At 38.0% G+C, this 17,719-nt stretch overlaps 1 long non-coding RNA gene and 1 pseudogene across 1 annotated transcript in view; both read left to right on the forward strand.

Annotated features, from left to right (window-relative positions):
* Window positions 1–1,980: 1,980 nt before the first annotated feature.
* On the forward strand, window positions 1,981–2,157 carry LOC117806918 (annotated as a pseudogene).
* Window positions 2,158–11,822: 9,665 nt separating this feature from the next.
* The window catches only part of LOC117806133, a 30,224-nt gene continuing 24,327 nt past the window's right edge, over window positions 11,823–17,719 (forward strand). Inside the window, exons 1-2 of the long non-coding RNA XR_004629609.1 lie at window positions 11,823–11,905; window positions 14,876–14,982. This is a non-coding gene — a long non-coding RNA (uncharacterized LOC117806133). The remainder of the gene's footprint in view (window positions 11,906–14,875; window positions 14,983–17,719) is intronic.

Raw genomic sequence — 17,719 nt, forward strand, 5'->3', positions numbered from 1 at the left:
GTGCCCCAAAAGAAAGAAAAGCTGGTATTTCTCATGAGTGGTTTTGAACTCTGGAAACAGGGGGAAATAAGCTGTCCTGTTTAAGATTCATAGGCCGTCATGGCACTTGCTATTGGCAATAAATCTCAGCAATCAGTAGGTGTTTGAAAAGGACTGAAACATGTTCACCAAATGAAATCCAGATTATTTCTGAGGAGAACAAAAGACAAGGCAAAAGAAAATTCAAACAAAACGGAAATCTAAACAACAGCACTTCCACCACCTGCAGCACAGGCCCCACAACTGATAGAGGTTAGACCAGGACATTCATGAATGACTTCATGAATGTCTTTAACTGAGAAAGAGAATATATGCAAGTCATTGGTGACACATCAGAGCTAGAATATGAGACAGGCACTGACAGACTCGGATACATCAACTTTCATGATTTTCGAGCAGGATTTCATTATTGGGCTTCTCTGGAGAAAGCATTCTATTGATGGGTAAATCATTTAAAAAGTAGATCTGCATTATTAAAAGAAATGACACTGTGTGACCCATATCCAATTAATTCAGCTCAATTTCCAGTAGCCCATGCAGAATCAGGTTTTGGTCTAGTTATCATATTAAAAACTCAAAGCTCCTGGCTTACAGAGTAACGCAGTTGCGAGCCGAGAATTTACCGTAAGTGCTCCAGTCCATGTGCTCACTGGGGCCCTGGTTCAAAGCAAGGGCTTAATGTAATTCTCTAGCACAACAGGATTTGTACTAGTCCCAAAAGGGTCAGTGAGGTTAAGAGCCGATAAGTAGTAGTGTTTAAATCCTTCCTAAGCTCAGCCACCACAATGCAGGGCCCCCCACACCCCGCTGGACTTGATTCACCTCATGGTGTGATTTGGACAACCCCAGGGAGGCAAAGGGGAAGGTTACAGTGTACGCACGTGCAGGTCAGACTCAGCAGTTCTTCCAGGATCTCCTGCTATGCTGAATGACATAATGCACAGCATTACCATTAAGTGGGGTAGTTTTAGAGGTGGTGCTTGGGTTTTGACTTAATTGTTAGCCACACTTGTTTACTACAAGGGTCAACTCGGGTTACACAGACTCCAGGGGCTTAACTGCTGTATCACTAGCTAACGTGACTTCTCTGTCCCCAGTGTGACTGTGTCATTGATAACTGAAGGACTGCTGAAGGACTCCTTAGATCACATTTGTCTAAACTCTAAAAAAGGGTGAAATCTATGACTGTTTTTTGGGAAATGTGTCTATCTAGGGTTACCATAGTGTAGCTTGGCCACACATTGCCAGGAAACACCTCATACAAATATTGAAAAAAGGCTAACAACGTCATCAAATAAAATTACATAAGTGACAACAAATAACAAAAATTGACAGAAACCATTCAAAAATGTTTAAAGGCCAACATTGCCGTTTTCCTTTCAAATACAAAAAAAAAACAGGTGCCACATTGCAAAGCTGATGCGTGTCTTAATTAGGAGCAGATTTACTCAAGATGCAGATTACATCAGAGATTGGCATCCTTCATGACAGGCATGATCACTGAGGTAACTGGGGTGGTGACCTGGTTTACAGATCTCTACCTCCAGGACGCTTACAGTGCATTAGTAGGAATCGCTGTAGAATGTGACATAGTGCCCTATTAATGCCGTCACATCTGCAGGAGATGAAATTAAAATGTGTGGATTGTAAAGCTCTATAAGTACGTATACTTAAAGAAACACCGGTCTTATGTTCAGACCAGCTGGGTTATTCTGTTGTTGTGCACGTTGTAAGAAAGCTAACCAAGAGAATCGTACTATGTCAATGTTGTATTGAGTAAATTGTAATTGTGTGATGAACTATTTTTTTTTTTATTAAAGCTGCATATATGAAGAATGGGACATAATATATTATTTTGCATTAACCAGCACCTGGATACAGTGAAAATCCTACACATAAATGAACATACACAAACATTGTTTTTTCAATACTCACTATTGTAGCTTTGCACAGTGGAAGTATCCTTGCCTGTAAGGTTTATCCGAGGCGCGATTATTGCTAGTTAAAAATAAATAAATAAATAAAAATACTCACTATTGTAGAGTTTTCATTCAGCATGTCTAAAACTCAACTTGCAGTATCACATGCTGCAGACTGTATTTATGTTTTGCCACCAAATTGCAAAAAAATGAACAACAGAACCTTGTATGATACATTTTTTCTTATATCCGCCCAGGCGCACGTTTATCTGTAAAAATAAAGAACAGACGAAAGCTAGAAAACTGTGTCAAAGCTGAGCCTCAGACCTCGACTCTTCAGTAACATCTCCCCTGACACAACCCAGATTTTACAGTTTTACCCTGTTAGTGGTTAGTATTTAAGCTTTGTCCGCTATGCTTCATTGTTTGTTAGGAGCTTTGCACCTTTATGGGCTGCCTCCCAAACATTTGGTCTTGTTACATTTTAGAACTACAGTACATGGATTGACATCAAGCTGTTTTAATGTACACACAGTCGGCTATTATTTTACTGCAAAGGTTTTAGATAAATGTTAAATGTTTGAGATAGATCTTTAGATAGTTTGTTCCAAAAAACTTTGCAGACTTCTGGTCTGAACTGCATCTCCTATGGGGGTGATTGTTTACCCAGTGCAGATTTACCTTGGATGAACCAAAGTATTTGGCTGCGGGTAGACGTGGGCGAGAGAGAAGGAGAGAGAGAGAGAGAGAGAGAGAGAGAGAGAGAGAGAGAGAGAGAGAGAGAGAGAGAGAGAGAGAGAGAGAGAGAGAGAGAGAGAGAGAGAGAGAGAGAGAGACAGAGAGAGAGAGAGAGAGAGAGACACACAGAGGGAGGGCGGGGGGACAGAGAGAGGGATAAAGAGTGGTAGAGCTACAGGAAGAGAGAGTCAGACAACACACAAGAGAGAGAGTGACCTGTGTGAGCGATCTGAGAAGGCTGAGCAGCAAGAGGTTGATTTATAATTAGAGTGAATGTCTGCTCAATACCCCTGCTGTTCTGGTGATGGCTCCATTGCATAGAGAGGCGGCTCTGCTGCTGTGAACTTAATTTGAATTCTGAAGCACCACGCATCTTCCAGCATTTACCAATAGCCCTGTATGTCTGTGGTAGAATATTTTGAAAAAGATTATCATCTTGTGATGTACTTCTTGGCTGCTAAAGTCACTTGAAGGTTTGACACATAGCAGCATTAACTTGTTTTAAAGGATTTCAATCTGTTGTCTGAGGTTGATCTGCAACATCGAGTCACAATGAGGAGATTAAAGTGTGACAAACCTGAACATCCCAGAATTTTTGAAATGCAATTAAGACATGTTCAATGATCTAGTTAAAAACCATGCAATATTTAATATATTTGCACACACCCTGCTATTAAGAAGTTGTTGTCAGGTCACACATCATCAAATAACTTACTGGTACATTTTCGCCGATGTTGGTTTGCACTATGGACAAAAATGATCCAAACTTCGAAGCATCCAAAATCACAAGCTTAACGAATTAAACTTCTACGTGTGATGATCAAATAAGCCAATGGTACATTGTAGCATTCTTGTGACATTGCCAGCTTGCCACCAAAATTTAACCAAAGTATTCATTGACATTATTTCATTCTATACTTAATTGTATGACAAACAAAAATTAAAACTTTACTTGAAGTTAAAATATTTGCTCATTGTGCCTCAATTAGTAGTTGGCTCTGTTTGGCCAGACAACCTAGTTAGATTATAATAGATATCTCAAAAAAATCTCCAATTGTTTCAACCAATCATATATGTCCGCAATTTAGGTACACATTTTATCACTATAAGTGTTTGTACAGGGTAAAACATTACACTGATTTAGAAGGACAACTTGGTATTAATATACAATTCAAAGCCAGAGAAATATCATTCAGCAAATCAGTACCATAAGAGTGTTTGAGAAATAATGACTTAAACGTTGACCAAAATTGGACAAAGTATTAAAACTCCTGACTTAATCTTCACTTGAGTAAAGAATTTGCTTTGCCAACCATTCAAAACACAAGTTAAAGGTGACATATCATGCAAAATTGACTTTTTAATGGTTCTTTACCTGAAATATGTGTCCCTGGCATGTCTACAAACCCCCCAAGAATGAAAAAAATCCATTCTGCCCCTGTTCTGATTTCTACACCTTTCTGTAAATGTGTGTGAAACGAGCCGTTTCAGACTTCCGTGTTTTTGTTACGTAACAACAATATCCGGTCTGTCACGGAGTCAGAGCTCGGAGCTTGTTCGGCCCATAGACTGTATAAAATAATACTGAATCCCTCCCCCGTTTTTCATTACCTGCACAAATGTGTGCTAACAAGGAGCTTAGGAGGGAGGCATGCTAGTTGTAGGCTGTCTTAATAAACACAAAGGTCGGTTTTACTCCCCACGTCTGCAGATTTGAAGATATAGTGGATGATTTTTATTTGTCATGGATAAGTGCTAGCTCTAATTAGCATAGCCACATAGCTATATGTTCATAGCTGTAGCTGTAGCTGTAGCTGTGTACCAAGACACACGTCGACATACTGACAAATAAAACAACAAGAAACACTAAATCTGTGACCAATCCTTCATAAAAGGTCCCGCTGCCTTTCTGGCAGAGGTCGGTTTTACTCCCCACGTCTGCAGATTTGAAGATCTAGTGGATGATTTTTATTTATCATGGATAAGTGCTAGCGCTAGTTAGCATAGCCACATAGCTACATGTTCGTAGCTGTGTACCAAGACACACGTCTACATACTGATAAATAAAACAACAAGAAACACTAAATCTATGACCAATCGTTCAGAAAGGTCCTGCTACAGGCACCTCTCCGTCAGGATCAGATTCAGAGGGTTGAAGTAACGCGATCTCTGAGCAGCCGTGTATATTCAGCCAACATGTAAACATTACATCAACGTGCTGGAGAGCCGAGGCACATCCACTTCCGGAGGGGGCGTGGTCAGAGGGAAAACAGAGTGTTCTGATGAGGAATGAAGAAGAGGACTTTTCAGGCATGCCAAAATCTGATTTCAAAGTGTTTTTTTGAGCATAAACTTTAAAGACATGTTTTGGGGACCTCTTAGACCAATATATATTGATGAAAAAAGCGTGATATGTCCCCTTTAACGTAGATCAATTTTCACCACAGAGATGAGTGCCTTTCCCTCAAAACAAAAAATGACAGCATACCTGAGGCTACATTAAAGAAGAGAGGTCATAATCAATCATTTACAGTTGGGAAAGAACAGAGAATGTCTTTGTGTATCTTCGCAGGGCATATCCCCCTTCCCACAACAGCAGCACAAACAGGTAAGCTAACATAAGAGGAGAATGTCCACTAACCAAGTGGAATGGCTTCCAGACAGATGAGAAACTTAGAAATAAACCAGATGTAATAAATTCATGCCAAGCGTTGCTGAAACGCTATGTTCAGAATGGGATGAGCACGAATTCATCATAAATCTGTCCAGAAAGTTCTAGTCAGATGGACTGACACCTCGAAATAATAATGACATAAGCTCTCTCTAGGACAGGCGTGCAGAGGCAGGTATTTGTGCATTGAACTATTGTTAACAACAATTCATAACCTAGTTAATTAGAACAGCTAATCTGTAGTAAGAAAAGACAATTAAATATTGTATAACTCTTTAAATCCTTAGATAATTCTGAATTTGAAAAAAAAGAAAGTGAAAAACCTGCAAAATTATAATAATTTAAAAAGGGGGGGGGGGGGGGGGCTTCCTTCAGGCAACAATATGTTGGCAAAGCATCACAGCGCCCTCTGCAGAACAAAATATCCCACAGCTCCATTTCATATTAAGTGAAAATGTCTTTTTCTGCACTATGGTGGACATAATAATAAAGAATAAATGTAATTATAGGTGAAAATGTGATGAAAATATTTAAATACAAACTGTGATAGGATGATATTGGTTGATAATTAGTCTTTTAGATATTTATCTAGCATCCTCAAAATATTGAACTATTGCCAAACTAACACTGGTGCTAACCACTGAACCAACGTTTTCATGCTAACTCAATTTTAAATGTCCTAAACAGCAAAAACAACTAATACGTGATTAGACTTACGGCGCTGGAGAGATAGGCAGCCGGTTGCAGAAGCTCCAAACCCCTTTACCTTTTTACTCAACCTGTTGCTACGGAATATTTGCCTACTGCCTTTGATATACCTATATTTGCTTACATTTTTATTCTTATCTTTATTTATCTATTTTTCTTTTCTTATTTTTACTTATTTAAACATATTCTTGATTTGTGCTTATGTCGGTGTTGCTGCAACAACCGAATTTCCCCCCGGGATCAATATAGTATTATCTTATCTTATCTTACATGCACCATCAATTATATTAAAAAAAAAAAAAAAGATCTATCAAATAAGTTATTATCAGCTGATCAAAACAAACAAGTGGAGTTTGATGTGAATCAAATAACTTGCACTAAATGTTTTTCTATGCAAGCTCACGTATCACTCAAGGAAAGACACATTTTATTACAGTAACTTTTTCTATCTTCAAAAGTTTTGAAGCAAAATGCAGGCCTGTCCAAATTTAATGGCAGATCACCCGACAGCTTTGTAGACATGACCAACTTGTAGTACCTTCCATAGAGCAACATCATAAGCATGTCCATGTAACATCCTGAGTTAATTAAGTTAACTTTGGCTGATTCATGGATGCACCAGGATGTTGTTTTCAATCTTGTATCCATTTTGCACATGCAAACACAAAGGTATCAACCATGAAGGTGTGGGCATTAAATGAGCACACCTGTAGACACAGCAAATACCCTGGTCTTTGCTTGCAGGATCATACTCAACAGCTGTCCAAGAACACATAGAATTTTATGAGGAGTTTACTGCCAGCTTTGCTCATTATGTTGATATCAACATGAAACATACCAATGACTGCATGCTAAGCTGTTGAGGGAATGCTGCCATCAAATCTTTCAGCTTCTTTGCCACCCAAGAGGTTTGTGTACCTGCTGCTGTCATTTCCTGAACTCGTTCCAAATGAAAACTGCCAGTCACAATTAAGTAGTCATAGTATCTTTCTGTATGTTCTTGTTTGTGTTTGGGCAAGACTTCAACATGTAAATACTGGAGATATAAGACATTCTCTGTGATTAAGAATATGAGAGTTGACTGCTTCAAGCAATTACAGTAAAGAATGTGTGCATCAGTTCTGTCTGAAAAGTCTTCTTCAAAGAGGTACATAAACATTTAATGACTATATGCAAGACTAAAACTCACAGATGGTGATAAATTAACTTTACATCCTTCCCGTTCATTAGTTTCCTCGAATCCAATTTGAATCTCCAGGATATTTAGCTCATAAAAGAAAGTGGTACCCTTTCACACCTAATAAAAAAAAAACACTGATTAAGCCACATCCTCATATTTTGGGCGAAACTGCAGGTTACAGAGGGGTATCTGAATCTGTCAACAACCCTGGCTTCCAGTTCCTACTCTCACATCCAAACTTAAATTATCAGTATGTCACGCCATGTAGGATGTCGATGTATATAATTCTGCAAACGTGGTCATTACTGAGGTGTCAGCATGAGCGTCTTGCCTTATCATCAACGTGATAATCAAAGCTCATGCAATTAACTTCCCACATTCAAGCATTATTCATAAAGCTGTATGCATCAACGTTGCACACCTTCAGGTGCTTGAAGCTTAGATGCCTTGTAAAGTTTGCAGGCTTCCATATGATTACAGATTTCAACATTTTTTGATCACTGGTCCAAGTTACTTTTGGATGTGCTCTGCTCACCTTTTTCACATTCAGGCTCATCTCAGAACAGAGATGGATTGTGGAGATGTGTGAGATAGGAATCCAGCAATGCAATATTTGAAAAAAACTTAGACATAGTATGAGCCATATGGAGGGATCAGCAGAAGACATGAATGTAATAAAGAGGAAATGTCAGAAAATGTGCTTGCATGTGGGAGGAGTGGATGTCAGGTAATCATTAGTTGGTATGTAAGCTATCTCTCCAACCTGGATTAATTCATATGCAGAAAATATTTGTGTAAGTTTAAACAGTTGAGTTTTGCAGATTGGATGATGATTGATTCGATATTATGATCTAATACTATAATACTATTCCTGTGATGATGAGAACTAGTGTGAGGATGAGACTGGAGTCAGTGACGTCAATAACAGCAATGGAGGAACAAAAACTTAATTTTCTTGGAATTCCAATTGAATATTCTTTCCAGTAAAATTAGAACTAATCAACGTTATGTGCCAATAATTATCTCCAACCAGTTGTTTACTCAATAGTGACTTTTGTTGTTTGTAGAGCCTGAACAATTAAAAATCTTCGAGACTGAGATTGATTCCAATATCAGGTTTAGATGGACAAATTCACATATTGCCAATCAGCCAAAATTGTAAGCTCTTGAGACCAGAATTTAAGGCAGACCCCTGTCTGCTCATCATCTTACATCTGCTGCCAATGTCGCTGAGGGTAATTTCTTTTCATTATATGCTGTTATATGCTTGGTCACAGTTCATGTTGTTTGGTTCGTGTATTGTTTAGGTTCTTATGAGGTTGAGTTTTTATGTTTTTTGTGTTTTTATTGTAGTTTGGGTTCCTAAGCTGTTGGGTTTTTATTTAGTCTTAGTTGGGTTTTTGGTGTTTGGGCCTCATGTCATTCTGCTTACTCTCTTCTCTGAGTTCTTTTGCATTGGGGTTTTTGCTTTGTTTTTATGTAGATCAGATTTGAAGGTGCTGCTGTTGACTTTTAAAATTATAAATAGCACTGGACCCTCGTATCTCACCGACATGGTGGACCCATACAGGCATGTGCCTGCTCGGGCAATTCGCTCACAGGGGATTGGCCTTTTAAGTGTCCCTAAGGTCAGGAAGAAGACTATTGGCCTTTTCACTCCGCGTACCGACTCTATGGAACAGTCTCCCTCTTGACATAAGACTGGCATGTTCGGTTGATGTATTTAACGCGAAGCTGAAGACCCAACTGTTTACTATATGATCGCTGAGGTTGTCTGTACATTTCTTTGATGTTTCTTATTGTGTGTTGAGTCTCAGTTTGTTATATGGTGTCTCACTGTTCTTGAAAGCTGCAACTGTTTTAAGCTTTTTAAAGCAATTCAAATTATTATAATTATTTTTTTTGTGGGGGGGGGGGGTTGCCTTTATTAGATAGGACAGCTGAAGAGAGACAGGAAACATGGGGAGTAGAGAGTAGGGGAAGACATGCGGGAAATGGTCACGGCCGAGAGTCGAACCGGCGACCTCTGTGAATAAGGACTGTAGCCTCTGTATGTGCGCCGCTTAAACCACTAGGCCATCAGCGCCTCTATTATTATTACTTTTGCTTGTTTTGTTGTTTTTGCCCCGTTTTTAAAAGGCACTGTAATCAATAAAATAAAAATTTTATAATCAAAATAATCTGTAGGTTGAGTAATAGTCTGTAATATGCTGATATCGGCATGTTGATATAATCCAAATGGTTTTATGTTTTGCTTTATTAGTTGACAATGTTATGCTTAATTGGTTTACAGACCAAGGAGTTTTGTGGTATCCTTTTTAATGACATAGCAATAACCAGCCTGGAATATATGAGCAGAGTAATCACTTAATAACTGTTATATTTTAACACTAAACCAACCCAAAACGGTCACTCTGTTTTTGTTGGGGTTTCGTGTCTTCCATTCTTCCCAGGATCTTGTGCTGTTAATGAAAAATATAAAAAAATGTCGCTCTAGTTGCCAATAAACATCACACATTATCAAGAAATGTGCTTTTAATTCTCTCTGCTCTGATTTGAATGCTAAAACTCCTGGTTGCTGCCAGTGCATGAACTCAGAGCAAGATGCAAAACAAAAGCTTATTGAGGAATAAGCAAAGTCTGGGCCTTGTTTGTCTTGTGTTTGTTAAAGGTATCACATGGCTCATTTACTAAAGCTCTACTAAGTAGCCTATTTTGTTTTTTAGGTGAATACCCTGCTGCAACCTCACTGTGTTGCATTCCCATAAAGTATCCCAACTTTTTTCTAAATTTTTATGTTTTAATATTTTCTTAACACTATTCAGGAGGTTTCTGATTCAAAGAGCATTATAAAGCTCTCTTTCCTTAAACTTTGGCATTCCAAAATGAAATTGCTTGGATTCTACATATGGACACAAGCAACCTTAGGAACATGACCGTTCAATATCTCTCAGCAGCACACCGAGAAGCTGAAAGATATCCAGATGTTCCATTTTTAAGATAGCTAACAGTTTCTACAGGCTTGATCCAAGAAAATGTTTTAGTCGTGAAGGTTATCCACCCAGGTCCAGACTTTTAGGATCTTGTGATACATTTTGTATGCAAATGGCTGCTTAAACCGCTCACACACACTCCCTTACCTTTTAAATTAATGTTTCATTGCATAAACTATAATCATAGTAGATGGGGATGACTGACTTTTACCAGTACATGGTCATTCCAATTTGAAAAACGTTTAAATTTGATTATTGGGCTCTGACCTCCACATTCCAAAAGGATACAAGCAAAGGAACAAATTTGGAGTAATGATGATAATATGCTTAAGACTGGCATTAGGACAAGTTTAGCCAAATGAGTCAGCAGTACAGCATTACATGAATGCATTGCTTTGTGACTGTATCAGAAAAATGGGCCCGGAGGGAGTCATGGGAGACTGAGTTTCAAACCTGGTGTCTTAAAAAACAGAAAAATATCACTCACTTTTAGAGGCACAATATTTTAGAACAGGAAAGATAGATTCATGTGCTCAAAACAACTACTGGCCCAGACTGCCTCAGGTCAGCTGATCCGCTGCTCCTAGAGGTACAGAGGGCAAAACGGAAGCTCAGAGGGGATAGAGCTTTTTCTGTTGCTGCTCCAAAATAATGGAATGAGCTTCCCCTCCACATTAGACAAGCCTCCTCACTGTCCATTTTTAAAACTCGTCTTAAAACCCATTTTTATTCATTCGCTTTCAACCCAGCATGGCAACATGGCAGTTACTATGTGACTTGGCACATTCACAAATAACTACTGTATCCATCTGAATCGCACTGTTCTTCATACTGTGTGTTTGTTTTTAAATAACCTGGTGCAATTTTTATCATGCAATAACTTACCTTATCAATTTATCAGATAGAAGTGTACATAGTGTGTATATATCTGTAATAGTTGCCATATTTTATTTTATTATATTTTACCCTTGTCATTGCTATTATTATTGTTTTTTAACTTTGTTAGTACATTGTTGTTTTCTGCTGCTGTAACAAATAAAGTATATCTTATCTTATCTTATCTTATGAGACTCTGCTCCTGTTTTAGTGTTTTATGGTTTGTTTATATTTATTGTTTTAATTATTTTATTATCCTGTGTTTTAATTGTTTTTATGCCTGCGTTCTTTGTCTATTTATGTACAGCACTCTGTTCCGGCTGTGGTCGTTTTAAAGTGCTTTATAAATAAAGTTGAGTTGAGTTGAGACTGTCATACAACGCTATTCAGATGTTAGCAACCTAATAACATTATATTGTGAGCAGAACAAGCAGGGGAAAGAAATAATTACACTTACCTCCCTCTTTTAGAAATGAACTCCTTACAGTTAACAGCAAACAGCATCTGTCCTTTTGGCTGACTCTTTGATATTGCTAGTTCATCAAAGTGTAGCACTAGCAGTGTGTCGGTGGCCCAGCTACAGGTGTTGGAAACGTCTCCCCTGTGAGGTCTCTTTGGTCTCAGTCCACAGCTTAGAAGCAGCGTATAAGGTCGACAGCTGATGAGGGAAACTTTTAACCTATTTTATACAGTCTATGCTTATAACATAACGGAGGCCTACAGAAAGGCCACAGCAAGGGAGCGCCCGGACCCCGGAATCGACCGGTTCGAGGGTCACCAGGTGTGCATAATTAAGATAAGGAACGTGCACGTTACATTTTAGCTTTACAGTAATCTAGCAACAGCGAAAGAGGGAGCGAAACAGCGACGGTTTGAAAGTCCCGCCATTTTCCAAAGTTTGGTAGCTCCACCTTGCATAAAGTTAACGCCCCTGTAACGCCTATATTCTTGAAGGTCATATAGGCTAATGTAAATAAATAATCAGGCTAATAGAGAGGGTTGAATACTTGAATACTGCATTATGCTTGGTGGGTTGTCTGTGGCATCACCTTGCTGATATAAAATGTGTTTGACCCATTAATAAAAATAGCTAACATTCAAAACCTAATGGTTTAGTTTAGTTTATTTATTATTCATCATGTCGTGCACCTTAAGGTGCCCAGCCCATATGGACTTACAAGACACTACAAAACAAAACAAAACAGCCGCAACAACATAAGAAGAAAAAAAAAATAGAAGAAAGAAGAGCAGTTATATACTGCACACAATGCTCATGATGGATTAAGGTGGGGTCAGACTGAGTCTTACCCTGTCTTGGTGTTGGGTCTCTGTTCATAATTTGACATAGAGTGGTCTAGACCTCCTATGTTTGTAAAAGCGTCTTGAGATAACGTTTGTTGTGATTTGGCGCTATACAAATAAAGATTGATTGATTGAGATTGATTGACATGTCCAGCAAAGACCTAAAGTAATTCAAAAGCACAGTGGTACACTTCAGACATTTCACAGTGACAACAACTAAATCAGACATAGACTGTGCTCCTACGCTGCTGAACAGCATTTAACACAAACTGAGCAAACTGAAACACATTGTCAGTAAACAGGAACTGAAGTCTCTCTTCATCAGACATGGAAAACAAATCAAGACAGTTTTCTGATATTTTGTTGAAAAGGACAGTAGACAGAAGTGCATTTCATTTTCAACTTCCTTCAGATCAAACAAAGTTAAATGGTAAAGTTAAATCAAAAGACTGTCCACAATAAGTTCATATAGCTATAGCTACAGCTGTATAAATGAAACATTCAATTGATTGTAGCAAAATTAAAGACAACCATATGAGACAAACTTGTGATGAAACCATACTGCGAAATTTGACTGTAAGTTGAATTACAAGTATATTTGTACTATACCTTTTTCACACACGTTTTGACATAACATACAGGGAAAATACAGGTGCTAATACAAATTAAGAATGACTTCATCTTTCTTTTGCTTCTATTTTCGGGAACTCTGTGGGAGAGCTCTCCTATCTTGTGTGTTGTCGCCTACTTTTGCCACACTTTGATAAATACAAACTATTGCTAGGCCTGTCCAGTTTATTTTACTGGCCATCACAACACTACCACTACTAATAATTCTGTCAATATGTCAAACAAACATTTTGACCCAAGGTCCATTTAGACATTAAGCCATCTCCACCAAATTGAATTAAAGGTTTATATCATCAGCCTCGTTTTTCAAGGTAAATATGCAACTAAAGACATTATTTTCTAAAGTAATTCAAACATTTGTCATAGGTGACCAAAATGTATGTTAAAATGACTAGAGTTGAAACATAAACTTGGCAGTGCCCTCTAGGCAAGGCAAGGCAAGGCAGCTTTATTTGTATAGCGCATTTCATACACGAGGGCAACTCAATGTGCTTTACATTAAAACATTAAAAGCATTGGAGACATTCAGACAGGCATAAAAGAACATAATTAAAATGACAAATATGATAAAACAGAAAAGAAAAGGAAAATTAGAAATATATTAAAAATTACATTAAAATTTTAATTTAAAGTGAGTTAAAATGAGCTAAGATAGGAAGGCAGAGGTAAATAAAAAAGTCTTAGTCTTTGATTTAAAAGAGGTGAGAGTTTGAGTGGACCTACAGCTTTCAGGGAGTGTATTCCAGATATGTGGTGCATAATGACTAAACGCTGCTTCACCATGTTTCGTTCTGACTCTTGGGACTGAAAGCAGACCGGTACCAGATGACCTCAGAGGTCGAGGTGATTCATAAAGTAGTAGCAGATCAGCAATGTATTTTGGGCCTCTGTTTCTCTAGTGCACAAACTGTGCTATTTGGTCACTTATCCTGGACCACATTCAATATGTCTTTAGCTGCATTTTTATGATATTGTTTGTATTTATTTAAGATTTACGCCCAATGTTGATGACTGCCTTGACCTTCCTCCAGCTACATGAGCTTCTCTGTCTTATACCTTACCTTGTTGACTTACATCCTTGATTGCATTCCTGTTTATGAATTGCTTGTGGACTTATTTTTGGTTGATTACATTTGTGTTCTAGTTTATTTTATTATTTATCATTTTATAATCTGTTCATGTGTCTTTGATGAGTGGCCTTGAAACTGTGTAGCTGTTGTGCATGTATATGCTCTGTTTAGTTCTGTTTTGGCTTCTTTTAATTGCATTTTGTGTATTAGAGATGTCATGTATGAGAAATCCCTGCAAGTTATCAACTTATTTTCATGGAAGAAACATTGACATTTGATGCAATTTAGTTTTGTATAGATTTGACTGGAGGTTCATTTTGATTTGCACAAAGAACAAGTTACTTTCAATTGAACACCAAACAGCCGTAAAGTACAATTCATTGATGATGGTAGAATCCTTCAAGTTGAGGATAATTTCACAAAGCAAAGATAAAAAACAACCACAAAAATGCACTTAACCATGTCTTCTTGCAGGGAAGAATTGGCTCTGTTAACAGTTGTTTTTAAACCTCTGCATACCTGATTGGAGATAAAGAGAAGAGTCATGTCATTTGAAAATGAGGAATGAGCCCTTCTCCTTTCCTATAAAGTGGGAGAGATGCAGAGCTCATCAGAGACCAAGAGCGTCTCTGAAACAGCTGATTAGATTACCCCGCTGCGGCTGTGGTGAGGTTTTAGGCTGCGCCTACCACCGCCGACACTCACCTCAGCTGCCCTCTCCTCTGTTTCTCATCTTCTCTTCATCCCAGGCTCACTGTCAAGTCCCTGCAGAGTAACACCTCCCCCTGTAGGATCAGGCCAGGACTTCAACTTGGAAACCTCAAATGCCTGGCTGCAGCTCGAGGAGTCTTCTGAGGTGAGCAGGCTGCTGCGGCACATGTTTTGAGTGGATTATTTTTTTGATTTCCTTTCATTTAGGAAGAAAAGGAGTCATCATGATTTCAACAGTGGGTGTAAGACTACTCAGGGGACAGATGGTGCATGTTCGCCACCTCTGTTGTTACAGTCTTTCCCTGTACCAGCTCAATTACAACATAACGTTCTACAAAAAGACAAGTGAATCTACAGAAACCACTGATACCAACGAGCTTTGACTGTCTGCTGAAGTAGAGACTCATTTTTCAAAATCATGCAAGTCTGATTAGTGTGAAGAGCAGGGAGGGAAACTAGAGAAATAACTCATCCAGCATCTATTAGAAGGTGTATAATATCTGACAGTGTGCTGAGTGCAACTTTGTGCCTTTGCAGCAATGCGTTTCAGAGGCTGCTTTCATGTTATTAATAATACCACATCAGGTATGTCATTGAATTAAATTACATTTTGAGAAATTCAGGATATACAAGTACCCTGAATCACACTGCTCAGAGATGCTAAATAATGATGGCATGTGGTGTTTGTGTGTGTCATTAAAGATCTTATAGGCGAGTATCACTAGCTTGTGAATTACTCAGCCATCTAGCTCATCAATATGTCTTCATTGCAATACTAGTTTTTCTTTTTGATGTTTTCCTGTTTTAGCAAGCAGAATTGACTCTCAAAAAATACAGTTGGCCAAAAAACCCAAGCTTGTTGGATTGTGACATAAAAATGAATGTTGTTTTGAGTAACATTTCATCACTGTTTAAAAGCAAAGCATCATTCAATAAATACAAATTTTTTTTTACTAGAGATAATATGCATTTAATATAAAGAGTGCTACCTTATCTCAGCCACCTAATTAGAGTAACCAATCCTTGTGGAAGCAACTCTACCTTAAAACCAATTAGAGTCTTAAACAGTTAACTGTTTTCTGTAAAACACTGAAGGCTTGAGATACTAACATGACATTTAGAGATAAAAAGTCACCATGCCTTTTATTTGATTTAGCTCTGATTTAACTATCTCTGGGGGTATTGTATTATGTAATAAATAATCTTTTAAAAAGGATAAACCAAGACAATAATGCACTTAAAAACACAAATCACAATAATTTCCTTATACTTCATTTTTGATTTAATATTACCTTTGGTAAGCTTTGGCAGCTTAGAGTGCACGTTGTTTGTCTGATGTCAGTGAGACTTATTCTGAAATAGGTTTAACTCATGTTGACCTTTTTTTTTTATCTCCTCTGTCACATTCCTGTCTTTCCTGGTGTACTATTGTGTCAGATCATTTTCGAAGAAAAACTCCTCTTGGAAATGACATGAATGAATTTCATTGTAAACAGCAGAATCAAATTTACATTGCACCTCCTCTTGTCAGTTGCACAATCCTATCGAATGTCAGCTGAATCGAAATATTAACATCTTAAAATAAAACACAAAAAACAGCTTCTAAAGTGTGAAAAAAAAGGTTAAGCAAGGCAGGTCTATGACATGCGTCAATAAGGGATTGTTTTAAGCCAAAGCATTGCACATTGATAGATAGGTAGGTAGCAGGGGGCAAAACATTTAGTGTGTGAGCTGGCTGTTGCCGTTGCTGGCAGCCTGTGATGTTCCAGATGGTGGCAGGTTTCCCTTCCAGCAGTCTGTCAGTGTTGGCTCTGAGCCACCTGTGAGTCAGGTAGGGCAAGTGAGGACAGCTTGGCAACAATACACTGCGATACACAGGCCCAGGAGATGTTGTGGGATTTGACAGAGCAGGCCAGTCTCTGACCTGGTTCCGTGAGATTTAATTTCTGTTTTGACATTGCACGTACAGCAAAATCAGCTGTTGCAATATATGATTCACTGAAGTTATGTTAACGCTCATTTCTTTTCAGCCCGTCAGTAATTACAAAAAAGTGTTCTGCTCCTTTCCCCTTTGTTTACCTCTTGAAAGCATGCATAATTATAGTATTGGTGAATGGAGGAATTTACTACCAATAAAGAAGTTTACAACAGTAAAATGAAAGATACTTTCATTGAAAGATACTGCGACCACTCCAAAATATCCCCAGAATAAAATACCTTTGAATTGCACAGTTATTGCAGTATCACAAAACTGAAACAGGACTGTTTTTTTCTACTCATGGATGTGTATTTTTTGGACTAGCTGTCAAAATAAAGTGGTATTACAAAGAAATTATGTTTGTAATCTTATATTTTATAATGCTTTACTTTAGATTAAACTGTCCAACATTAAAAAGGAGTCAAACTGTACATAATGTTAAACATCTGCTGCAGTAAACATGCATCATTTATATGCATGCAGTTTTGCTATTAATCAATCAAAACAGTTTCAGAATTTGAAGCCAAGTGAAGTTGTGAGTGACTATGGGAGTTGTTTTTTAAAGAATTATTTAAGAAGCAAGACAAAATAAGGAAGAAATCCTCTCACCCGTAGAGCCCCCTCTTTAGTTACTTTTGTAATGCTGTCATTTAATTATTTAAAGGTACAGTATGCTGTTTTTAGGGATATTTAGCTGAACAGACTTGGGTGAAAGGGAATATTGCATTCACAAGTATGTGGAAATTAATGTACAATTACCTGAATATCATTTTGTTTTTGTTAACTTAGAATGAGCCTTTTGTGTCAACATAAGTGTCGGTTCCCCTTCCAAGGGGGCCGGCATTTTGCACAGCCATTTTTCTACTGTAACACAAAATGGAACAACTAGTAACGGCCATTTTTA

The sequence above is a fragment of the Notolabrus celidotus genome, chromosome 22, assembly GCF_009762535.1.
Source record: "Notolabrus celidotus isolate fNotCel1 chromosome 22, fNotCel1.pri, whole genome shotgun sequence".
Lineage (NCBI taxonomy): Eukaryota > Metazoa > Chordata > Actinopteri > Labriformes > Labridae > Notolabrus > Notolabrus celidotus.